At 39.4% G+C, this 12,409-nt stretch overlaps 1 protein-coding gene across 1 annotated transcript in view; it reads left to right on the top strand.

Moving 5' to 3' along the window:
• Positions 1 to 12,409, top strand: part of THNSL1 (threonine synthase like 1) — a 144,214-nt gene that overhangs the window by 81,635 nt on the left and 50,170 nt on the right. The window lies entirely within an intron of this gene.

Consider the following 12,409-nt stretch of genomic DNA (forward strand, 5'->3'; position numbering starts at 1 on the left):
ATACCAGACCACCTGACCTGCCTCTTGAGAAACCTGTATGCAGGTCAGGAAGCAACAGTTAGAACTGGACATGGAACAACAGACTGGTTCCAAATAGGAAAAGGAGTATGTCAAGGCTGTATATTGTCACCCTGCTTATTTAACTTATATGCAGAGTACATCATGAGAAACGCTGGGCTGGATGAAGCACAAGCTGCAATCAAGATTGCTGGGAGAAATATCAATAACCTCAGATATGCAGATGACACCACCCTTATGGCAGAAAGTGAAGAGGAACTAAAGAGCCTCTTGATGAAAGTGAAAGAGGAGAGTGAAAAAGTTGGCTTAAAGCTCAACATTCAGAAAACGAAGATCATGGCATCCGGTCCCATCACTTCGTGGAAATAGATGGGGAAACAGTGGAAACAGTGTCAGACTTTATTTTGGGAGGCTCCAAAATCACTGCAGATGGTGATTGCAGCCATAAAATTAAAAGACGCTTGCTCCTTGGAAGGAAAGTTATGACCAATCTAGATAGGATATTAAAAAGCAGAGACATTACTTTGTCAACAAAGGTTCATCTAGTCAAGGCTATGGTTTTTCCAGTAGTCATGTATGGTTGTGAGAGTTGGACTATAAGGAAAGCTGAGCGCCAAAGAATTGATACTTTTGAACTGTGGTGGTGAAGAAGACTCTTGAGAGTCCCTTGCCTTCAAGGAGATCCAACCAGTCCATCCTAAAGGAGATCAGTCCTGGGTGTTCATTGGAAGGACTGATGTTGAAGCTGAAAACTCCAATACTTTGGCCACCTGATGGGAAGAGCTGACTCATTTGAAAAGACCCTGATGCTAGGAAAGATTGAAGGCAGGAGGAGAAGGGGACAACAGAGGATGAGATGGTTGGATGGCATCACTGAATCAATTGACATGAGTTTGGGTGAACTCTGGGAGTTGGTGATGGACAGGGAGGCCTGGCGTGCTGCAGTTCATGGAGTCGCAGAGAGTCGGACATGACTGAGCGACTGAAATGAACTGAACTGAACTGATACTACTATTCGTCCTGGACATGAAAAACTTTTGTGTATGCAGAAAAGCATGGGAATAGCAGAGTGGCAAATGTTGATATTAGTTGAAGGACATGCTTGCCATTGGAGGAAAAACCATTATCATGAGCTCTTGCAGAAGAAGGGTCAGTAGCTTGAAATAAAATCTCAAAGACAATGTTGGGGTCCTCTCATATGGAATGTATCACCAACACTACTGACAGCACATAAGATGGTAAAAATCCTTAACCTTAGTCTTTCTATGTCACATGTGAATACATAGGAAAAAAATTCCATCTTGAAGTGAAAAGAGCTATTTCACCAAGTGTGAAATAAAAATTTTAAGTAATAAGAAAGCATTGTGACAGTTTAATTGTTAGGGTTTTTTCCTTCCTTAGTGGTACATAAAAGTATACATATATACATATATCCTCCCTTTTTAAAATTTCCTTCCCATTTAGGTCACCACAGAGCACTGAGTAGAGTTCCCTGTTCTATACAGTATGTTCTCATTAGTTATCTATTTTACACATAGTATCAATAGTGTGTATCTAACCATTTAAACTATTTTAAGACAATTAACCTCAATATTTGTATTAAAGGGATTATAATAATATCAATCAGAACATTTAATATAAATTCCTTTTATATGAAAAATACCTCAGTCTTAAAAAATACCCAAAGTGTCATGTGATGAATCTCTGCCAGATAATTGCTTAAAATAAACTATTGAGATACTACTAGAAACACAAGATGAATGCATTTTTCACAAAAAGGATTATTCACTTTAAGGCCCTTGGCTTAGATTTCTTACTGTATGAAAAGTTTCCATTTTATTCAACTTTTAAAAGTAATGGGTCAATTGTCATCAACTTGTTTGGCTAATATCAAAATAACTAGAAATTTCAAAAACTTGGAACCTTGGCACATTCTTCATTTTTTATGTTATAAAATACCCTTAGAAGAAAGAGACTCTTTTAAGCTTTACTACTGTATTTTAAATCCCCAAAGGGTGTGTCACTGCGATTTCTGGAAAGGCTTTGGTGTACATTACAAAAGAACTACAGCAGTTTAATGATATAGTAAGATAGTGTTCCAAATTCTAAGATAAAGTTATAATTTGAAGCCTAAATCACCAGTCTCACTCTTTCTACCACCCATATCCTATAAGGCTTTTGTGTTGATGCTGGACACCATCTTCCCACGTGGGTGGCAAGTTGCCTGTCATCTCAATAATTCTGAAGAGAAGCCAGGGCATTTGTTGTAAAGCGTTTGTCCAGATGGAACCACATGTGACCTCTAGGGTGCTCTGGGCCTGAAGCCTAGCCTCTTGGCTGGGTACAGCCATAGAGCTTACCCAGGAGAAAATTTGTCTCCTCAAAGCCAATAAAGATAAAAGAAACCTGTATGAGTCCAAAAAGCACAGCTCATACATGTGGGAATTGCACAAGATTAAGGTTCATCCTTTGTAGGTTCCTCAGAAAGGCCAGGAGACAGAAAGGAAAGTAGATAGCTTCTGGGTCCCTCTGTTCTGTTGTTTCTCTTGCCAAAAAGAAACTTTGAACTCTATTGGTGAATAGGGGGCCTTGAGCATGTAATACTAAACTGGTTATTGTTGTTGTTCAGTCGTCAAGTTGTATCCAGCTCTTTGCAACCCCATGGGCTGTAGAATGCCAGGCCTCCCTGTTCCTCCCCAGCTCCCAGAGTTTGCCCAAGTTCATGCCCATTGAAATCAGTGATGCTGTCCAACCATCTCATCCTCTGTCACCTTCTTCTCTTCCTGCCTTCAATCTTTCCCAGAATCAGGGTCTTTTCCAATGACTTGGCTCCTCACATCAGGTGACCAAAATATTGGAGCTTCAGCTTCAACATTAGTCCTTCCAAGAAGTGTTCAACATTGATTTCCTTTAGGATTGACAGGTTTGATCTCCTTGCTGCCCAAGGGACTCCCAAGGCTCTTCTCCAGCACCACAATCCGAAACCATCAATTCTTCAGGGCACTGCCTTCTTTATGGTCCAACTCTCACATCCAAACATGACTACTGGAAAGACCATAGCCTTGACTACATGGACGTTTATCAGCAAAGTGGTGTCTTTGCTTTTTAATACACTGTCTACATTTGTCACAGCTTTCCTTCCAAGAAGCAATCATCTACTAATTTCTTGGCTCCAGTCACCATCTGCAGTGATTTTAGAGCCCAAGAAGAGGAAAGTTGCTTCCACATTTTCCCTTCTATTTGCCATGAAATAATGGGACTGGATGCCATTGAATAGTTTTAAGCTGGCTTTTTCACTGTCCTCTTTCACCCTCATCAAGAGGCTCTTTAATTCCTCTTTGTTTTCTGCCATTAGAGTGGTATCTGGTTATTATGTCCACTTAAAAATACAAGAGTCATTATTGGAATGGAATCCTATGAAAGGTAAGACTTGACAGGTTTCTGAGCCCTAGAAAGGCCCAATTCCTTCTAACAGTCATGAACAGGGTGGCATAGAGATGACAGAAAAAATTCTCTGGCAGGCTGGGAAGCTGTTTACCCTCATTATTCCATGGGAAAACATCTGGTAAAATTGTCTCTTGTAACAGAAAAGAAACCACATGACTTAGCTACATTCTGAAAGGGGACTGTTTGTAAAATCTTAGAATATTTTGGTAGGTTGACTGTTCCCTGTTGCTTTTAACAAGATACTAGGAGAGAGAAGAACTCAGGCCAGGTGAGTACAGTTTGCACAGAAAGATGGGAGTGAATAGTGTTAAGGAAGGTTCTCCGAACATGGCCTGCAATCTAAAGTTATAAATGTGTAGGCTTCCGGTGTTTTTCTAAGAAAGAGAAAAAACACAAAACACAGGAGTCAGTAGACAACACACACCCCCACCAATAAGAAGATGAAAGAAATGTCAGGTGGTTGCAATGAATCGAGATTGGGAGTTCAGCATGGTGTGGCTGAGGACAGGACAAGTTCCTTTGTCTGTGGCCTCTCTTCCATTCAAAATGAACACACAATAAAAGTCAAGAAAACCTGTTTTCTTGACAGAATCTACAGTATTGATGGCATGTGGCTGGTAATGAATGACGGGACAATAAAAAAGCTATTCCTTACTTACAAAGTGTTTCCACTGACTATATGACATCTCTCTTGGAAAGAGTTTCTTTTTAAAAAAATTTTATTTCTGGCTGTGCTGGGTCTTCATTGCTTTGTGTGGGCTTTGTCTAGTTGCAAACAGTTGGGGCTACTCTTCATCCTGGTGGATGGGCTTCTCGTTGCAGTGGCTTCTCTTGTCGTGGAACACATGCTCCAGGTGTGCAGACTTCAGTCGATGCAGCACTTGGGCTCAACGGTGGTGGTGCACAGGTTCAGTTGCTGTGGCATGTGGAATACTCCTGGACCAGGGATCGAACCCATGTCCCCTGCACTGGCAGGTGGATTCTTATCCACTGTGCCATCAGGGAATTCCTTTTTCAAAATTTTATTTATTTGGCTGCACCAGGTCTTAGTTGCGGCACATGGGATCTTTAATCTTCGTTTCAGCCTGCGGAGATATCTTTAGTTGCAGCTTGTGGGATCTAGTTTCTTGATAAGGGATCGAACCCAGGCCCCCTGCATTGGGAATGAGGAGTCTTAGCCACTGGACCACCAGGGAAGTCCTGGCAAGAGTCTTCTGATCCCCATTGACAGAAAAAAAAAAACACATATCTGTCAAATTGGACTAATTCTCCTATAAATACATATATCATTACTTGTATTTTATACACATATGCCTAGAATACTATTTGAAAAGCACCCAAGAGTCTGGTTACAGTGGTTGCTCCTGGGGACGGGATTCAGAGGCTGTAGGAATGGGGCATGAAGGAGACTTAATTCTTGGCTACACACCTTTGGGTAGTTATGAATTTTGAATTTCAGACCATGTATATACATCACCTATTTTCTCTCTCACACACATATAGAGCAAAATTAAAAATAGTTTCTAATAAAATTAGAAATTTTATTACCTTTTGACCTAATTGTTTCACTCCTGGGAATGATTTTCTGTAAGTATAGCCAAATGTGTAAAATGGTGTATGTTCATGCTCAGTTACTTAGGCATTGCTTTTAATAGGAAATATTGAAAACAACTCAAGTGAAAAAAACTTAAATATGCATCAAAAGGGTGCTGATAAAAATATATACAATCATGCAATTTAATGCCATATATCTACAAAAAGGAATGAAGACTGTTTTTGTTGTTGTTTAGTTGCTAAGTTGTGTCTGACTGTTTTGCGACCCCATGGATGGTAGCCTGCCACGTTCCTCTATCCATGGGATTTCCCAGGCAAGAATATTGGAATGCGTTGCCATTTCCTTCTCCAGGGGATCTTCCTGACCCAGGGATCAAACCCACCTCTCCTGCTTGGCAGGTAGATTCTTTACCACTGAGCCACCAGTGAAGCCCCGTGAAGAACATTATGTTGATAAAAATGAGCTTATTAACTGAAAAAGGCAAGCATTATTGTGTGCTCTTGAGTTTTAAAAAGTGAGAGAAAGATATATGTATATATACTATATAAAATTAGGTGTATATTGTGTGATATACATATATACATCTATATATATATATATGTATGTACATCACATATATACACACATCGGTATATATACATACATATATTCATTTGCTTTCATAAAATATTTCTGAAAAGGTACATAAAAAATTGAAAGCACTGGCTGTCTCAGCAAAGAAGTTGGTGGTAGAGGTTCAGGGGTGAGAGGAATGCGTTTTATAACAAAAGAATTCCACAGATGTTTTCCACATCAGCAGGATCATTTAGATATGTGTATATTCTTGCTTCACAGGCAACACTCATCTGATTGCCTAAGTGAAGGCAGATTAAAAAAAAAAAAAAAAAACTCCCATCTAGTCTCATTTCCTATAGATGCAGCATCCTTTAGAATAAAAAGTCTTCATCTGAAGGCCATATCTGCATGTACTGCTTAAAAATTAATATATGCATGGCCTTTTTACACTGATCTTGTGAAGCAGTATTTTTAATTTTCAGGGATAATTAGCATTAACTTAGTCTGTGGCTAATTTCAGTTCTTTGTCATCAAGCACATTATGTGTGAAGAAAAAACGACCTCACTCAGTATGTTTTTATTATGACAAGAAGATGTTTTTTGGGGGGAAGGGTACTCTTTTTTTTTTTTTTTTTTTGGCTTCCTTCCTTCTTCTGACCTCTCGGGCCACTCAGTGGCCCTTGTGTCTTCCTGTTCTCCCATCTGACTTCTAAATGCAAGAGTTGCTGAGAGCACATTCACTACTTTGTCCCAGGTGATCTCATACGTGCTGTTAAACTTCCAGATTTATGATTCTACCCCAGATCTCTTTTCTGACTCAAATATCTGTCTCAACTTCTAACTAGATGTTACAAGATTATCAAAAATACATGTCAAAAATTATATTCTTTTCTTTTGTGTATGTGTCTTTGTCTGGTTTTGGTGTCAGGGTGATGGTGGCCTTGTAGAATAAGGTTGGAAGTATTGCTTCCTCTGTGATTTTTTTTAAAGAGTTTAAGAAGGATAGGCAATAGTTCTCTAAATGTTTGATAGAATTCTCCTGTGATGCCAGCTGGTCCTGGGCTTTTGCTTTTTGGGAGATTTTTGATCACAGCTTCAATTTCAGTGCTTGTAATTGGGTTGTTCATAATTTCTATTTCTTCCTGGTTCAGTCTTGGAAGATTAAACTTTTCTAAGAATCTGTCCATTTCTTCCAGGTTATCCATTTTATTGCCATATAGTTGTTCATAATAGTCTCTTATAATCCTTTGTATTTCTGCAGTCTGTTGTAACCTCTCCTTTTTCATTTCTAATTTTGTTGATTTGTTGATTTTATCTATTTATTTCTCTATGAGTCTGGCTAAAGGTTTGTCAATTTTGTTTATCTTCTCAAAGAACCAGCTTTTATTTTTATTCTAAATAACCAACAGGTTACAGAAGAAATCAAAAGGGAAATCAAAAAATTTCTAGAAACAAGTAACAATGAACACACAACTCAAAACCTATAGAATGCAGCAAAAGCAGTTCTAAGAGGGAAGTTTATAGCAATACAATCCTACCTCAAGAAACAAGAAAAACATCAAACAACCTAACTTTACACCTAAAACAACTGGAAAAAGAACACCAACCAAAAAAAAAAAAAAAACCCCAAAAAACCCAAAATTAGTAAAAGGAAAGAAATCATAAAGATCCAAGCAGAAATAAATGAAAAAGAAATGAAAGAAACAATAGTAAAGATTATTCTTGATTCTTTACCATAGCATCCCCCAATCTACTACCCCTCTAGATTTTTCCAACTCAGAAAGCGGCATCCTCACTGCCCGGTTGCTCAAATCAGAAATGTGACTGTCATTCTTAAAACTGCTCTCTTCTTCCTCTTTGAATCTGTTATCAGGTTACATATTTATTTTTTAAATATTTCCCTTCTCCAGGAGATCTTCCTGACCCAGGGGTCAAACCTGGGTCTCCTGCATTGCAGGTAGACTCTTTACTGTATGAGCCACCAGGGAAACTCAGTATTTCTGGAAGCCAACAACTACTCTTTGTCTTCACTACTCAAGTCTTGATCTATGTCACCATCTTCCTTACTTGGAAGACTATGATAGTCTCCCCAGATTCAGTCATTCTTCCACTTCAATCCACGTAGCAAGTGATCATTGAAAAATACTTCTTGCATTGTGCCACTGCCCTACTTAAAACACATCGGTGGCCTGTTTGTCTCTTCATCTTCACCTTGCACATTCCTCCCTTCTCAGGACTTTCCTGATGGTACAGTGATTAAGACTGTGCTTCCAATGCAGGAGGCACAGGTTCAATCCCTGGTCTGGGAACTAAGGTCCCACATGCTGAGTGAAAGTGAAAGTGAAAGTTGCTCAGTCGTATCTGACTCTTTGGGACCCCATGGAATTCTCTAAGCCAGGATACTAGAGTGAGTAGCCTTTCCCTTCTCCAGGGGATCTAGAGGCACAACCAAAAAAAAAAGGTACCAAAAAAAAATTCCCAAATCTTTCTCCCTTCTCTAAGTACACTCCAGCCCTAATGACTGCCTTCCTCCTATGGGTTGAGGGTTTCCTATCCAAGATCCTTTACACATTTTATTCTCTCCATGTGCATTCTTTTTCCCTCCACAGTATTTCTCTTCTCCATCTCTCCCAACTTTTACTCATTCTTTAGTTTATTTTTAAATGTCAGATCCTCAGAAGTGTAGCCTCTTAACTACAAAATCTAATTTAGGGCCCCCTTTTTATTCCTTTGCAAAATAGCCTCCTGTTATTTTTTTTCTTTCAATTAGTTTCAATTTCAATATAAATAAATGCATTTATATTTATAGTCTTCCAACATAGTCATTTTTCTACCCAGCAAACCAGAACTGTTTCTGATTTATCAGTTCAGTTCAGTTCAGTCGCTCAGTCTTGTCCAACTCTTTGTGACCCCATGAATCACAGCATGCCAGGCCTCCCTGTCCATCACCAACTCCCGGAGTTCACTCAAGCTCACGTCCATCAAGTCAGTGATGCCATCCAGCCCTCTCATCCTCTGTCATCCCCTTCTCCTCCTGCCCCCAATCCCTCCCAGCATCAGAGTCTTTTCCAGTGAGTCAACTCTTCGCATGAGGTGGCCAAAGTACTGGAGTTTCAGCTTTAGCATAATTCCTTCCAAAGAAATCCCAGGGCTGATGTCCTTCAGAATGGACTGGTTGGATCTCTTTGCAGTCCAAGGGACTCTCAAGAGTCTTCTCCAACACCACACTTCAAAAGCATCAGTTCTTCAGCGCTCAGCCTCCTTCACAGTCCAACTCTCACATCCATACATGACCACTGGAAAAACCATAGCCTTGACTAGAAGAACCTTTGTTGGCAAAGGAACGTCTCTGCTTTTGAATATGCTATCTAGGTTGGTCATAACTTTCCTTCCTAGGAGTAAGCGTCTTTTAATTTCATGGCTGCAGTCACCATCTGTAGCAGACAGTATTTGTTGAATGAGAATGAATGAGCTTTGTTAACTGAAGAGATTTTTGTATTTTTTTTTTTTGCTCTGTTCTAGCCAAGATACCTTTTTGATTATGATTTTTCTTCCCATATAGCTTGTAACTAGGATAGAATGCACTGATCATTTGAGAGATATCACTTAGTTTAAAAAGTGATCTTCACAACACCTTTTCAGGATAAACACACACACACACACACACACACACACACACAAACTAGGAATAGAAGGAACTTGTCTCAACATAATGGAAGCTGTATACTAAAAACAGGGTTTCCCAGGTGGTGCTAGTGGTAAAGAATCCACCTGTCAATGCAGGAGACTGAAGAAACAAGGGTTTGACCCGAGTCAGGAAGATGGTCTGGAGGAGAGCATGGCAACCCACTCCAGTATTCTTGCCTGGAGAATCCCATGGACAGAGGAGCCTGGTGGGCTATGGTCCATAGGGTAACAAGGAGTCTGAGTGACTTAGTACACACAATGAACATCATCATGAAAACCTGAAAGCTTTTCCCTTAAGATCCAGAACCAGGTAGGGATGTTTGACTAGAATTAGGAAGTTCTGTTGTTTATTCGCCAAGTCATGTCCGACTCTTTTGTGACCCTATGAGCTGTAGCCTGCCAGGCTCCTCTGTCCATGGGATTTCCCAGGCAAGAATACTGGAGTGGGTTGCCATTTCCTACTCCGGGGGATCTTCCTGACCCAGGGATCTAACCTGCGTTTCCTGCATCTCCTGCACTGCAGGTGAATTCTTTACCACTGAGCCACCAGGAAAGCCCACGAAGTTCTAGTCAGAGTAATTAGGCAAGAAAAAGACATAAAGACATCCAAATTGGAAAGGAAAAAGTAAAATTATCTGCAGATTATTTGACAGTCCATGTAGAAAACTCTAAAGATTTAATACACAGAAGAAAAAACTATTATAATTAATAAATGCACTCAGCAAAGCAACAAAATATAAGATCAATGAACAAAAGTGAATTGTATTCTACGGACCAAAAATAACAATCTGAAAAGGAAATTACAAAAACAATTCTGTTTACAATAGCATACAATAGATTTAGGAATGAACTTAACCAAGGAGGTGAAAGGCTTGTGCAATGAAAATTATTGCTGAAATATGTTGCTGAAAGAAATTAAAATAGATGGAAACACATCCCATGTTCATGAATTGGAAGGCTTAACTAAAAAGTCAATACTACGCAAACCAATCTACAGATTCAATCACTATCAAAATCCCTTTGACCTTTTTGCAGAAATAGAAGCAACTATCCTAAGTTCACGTGGAATCTCATGGCATTCTGACTAACCAAAACTATCTCACAAAAGAACAAAACTGGAAGATTCAACACTTTCCAATTTTAAGAACTTACTACAAAGCTACAGTAATAAAAATAGTGTGATACCATATAAAACAGACATATAGACCAATGGAATAGAATAGAGAACCCAGAAATAAAACATTACATATATGGTAATATTGTTTTGGACAAGGGGTCCAAGACCACTCAATGGGGAAAGGACAGACTTTTCAATAAATGGTGTTAGGAAAACTGGATATCCACATACAGAAGAATGAAGCTGGATCCCATCTAACATCATATATAAACCTTAGCTCAAAATGAATCAAAGACCTAAATGTAAGACCTAAAACAATAAAACTCTTGGGATAAAAAAGTGTAGGATAAAATGTTTACAACTTTGGATTTGGCAGTGATACCATCTTGGATATGATACCAAATGCACAGGTAACAAAGGAAAAAACTGACACATTTGACTTCATGAAAACGGAAAATTTCTGTATATCAAAAGACTCTATCAATAAAGTAAAAAGGTAACCCATAGAAGAAAATATTTGCAAATCTTATATCTGACCCAGGATTAATACCCAGAATATACAGAAAACTCATAAAACTCAACAACAGAGAACCAAACAACCCAATTTACAAAATGGGCAAAGGGCTTGAAGAGACATTTCTCCACAGAAGATATACAAATGGCTCAGCAGTAAACAATCCACCTGCAAGGCAGGAGACACAGGTTTGTTTCCTGTGATCAAGAAGATCCCCTGGAGAAGGAAATGGCAACCCACTCCAGTGTTCTTGCCTGGGAAATCCCATGGACAGAGGAGCCTTGTGAGCTATAGTCCATGAGGTCCCAAAAGAGTCAGACACGACTGAACACACACACAAAACACACACAACAATAAGCACAAGAAAAGACACTTAACATCACTAATCAGTAGAGAAATGCAAATCAAAACTAAAATAAGGTAACACCTCCCAACTATTAGTGGGAGTGGTAGTATGACGACTACCAAAAAACAGAAAAGACAAGTGTTGGCAAGAATGTGTAAAAATTGGGACCCTTGTACAGCATTGGTGGGAAAGTAAAATGAATATTCACTGTAAGGACTGATGCTGAAGCTCCAGTGTTTGGTCATCTGATGCGAACAGACAACTCATTGGAAAAGTCCCTGATGCTGGGCAAGATTGAGGGTAGAAGGAGAAGAGGGCATCAGAGGATGAGATGGCTGGACAGCATCACTGATGCAATGAACATGAACTTTGGCAAACTACAGGAGATGGTGAGGGACAGGGAGGCCCGGTGTGCTGCAGTTCATGGGGTTGCAAAGAGTTGGTTATGACTGGGCGGCTAAAAACAACAAAATGGTAGAGCAACAATGAAAAAGAGTATGATAGGTCCTCAAATACTTAAAAATATAATAACCATATGATTCAGCAAATCTACTTTCAGACTTTCACTCAAAAGAATTGAAAGCAGGGTTTTGAAGAGATATTTGTACACTCGTGTTCATAGCAGCATTATTTACAACAGCTAAAACATGGAAGCAAATCAAGTGTCCATCTACAGAAGGATAGATAAGCAAAATGTGGTGTATACAGAGAATGGAGTTCTCTCTCTCTCTCTTTTTTCTTTTTGGCTGCACTATACAGCATGCAGAACTTCCCCAACCAGGGACTGAACCCACGACCCCTGCAGTGAGTCTTAACCATTGGATGGCCAGGGAAGTCCCCAGACAATGGTGTATTATTGTTTTACAAAGGAAGAAAATTCTAGATAAGTGAGAATTTATCATATACAGTTGACCCTTGAATGACATGAGTTTGAACTGTGTGGGTCCACTTACATGTGGTTTCTTTTCAATAGTAATCACTACGGTACTACATGATCTGTGGTTGGTTGACTCTGAGGGTACAAAACCACGAACATGGAGGAACCAAGTAGACAAAAAGCTGACTATAAGCTATATGCAAATTTTCAACTGGGTGGAGGATCAGTGCCCCTAGCCCCTGTATGGTTAAAGGGTCAGCTATATATTTTTTTTTACATCTGTCCTAAGGTAA

This window comes from Bos indicus, chromosome 13 (assembly GCF_029378745.1).
Source record: "Bos indicus isolate NIAB-ARS_2022 breed Sahiwal x Tharparkar chromosome 13, NIAB-ARS_B.indTharparkar_mat_pri_1.0, whole genome shotgun sequence".
Lineage (NCBI taxonomy): Eukaryota > Metazoa > Chordata > Mammalia > Artiodactyla > Bovidae > Bos > Bos indicus.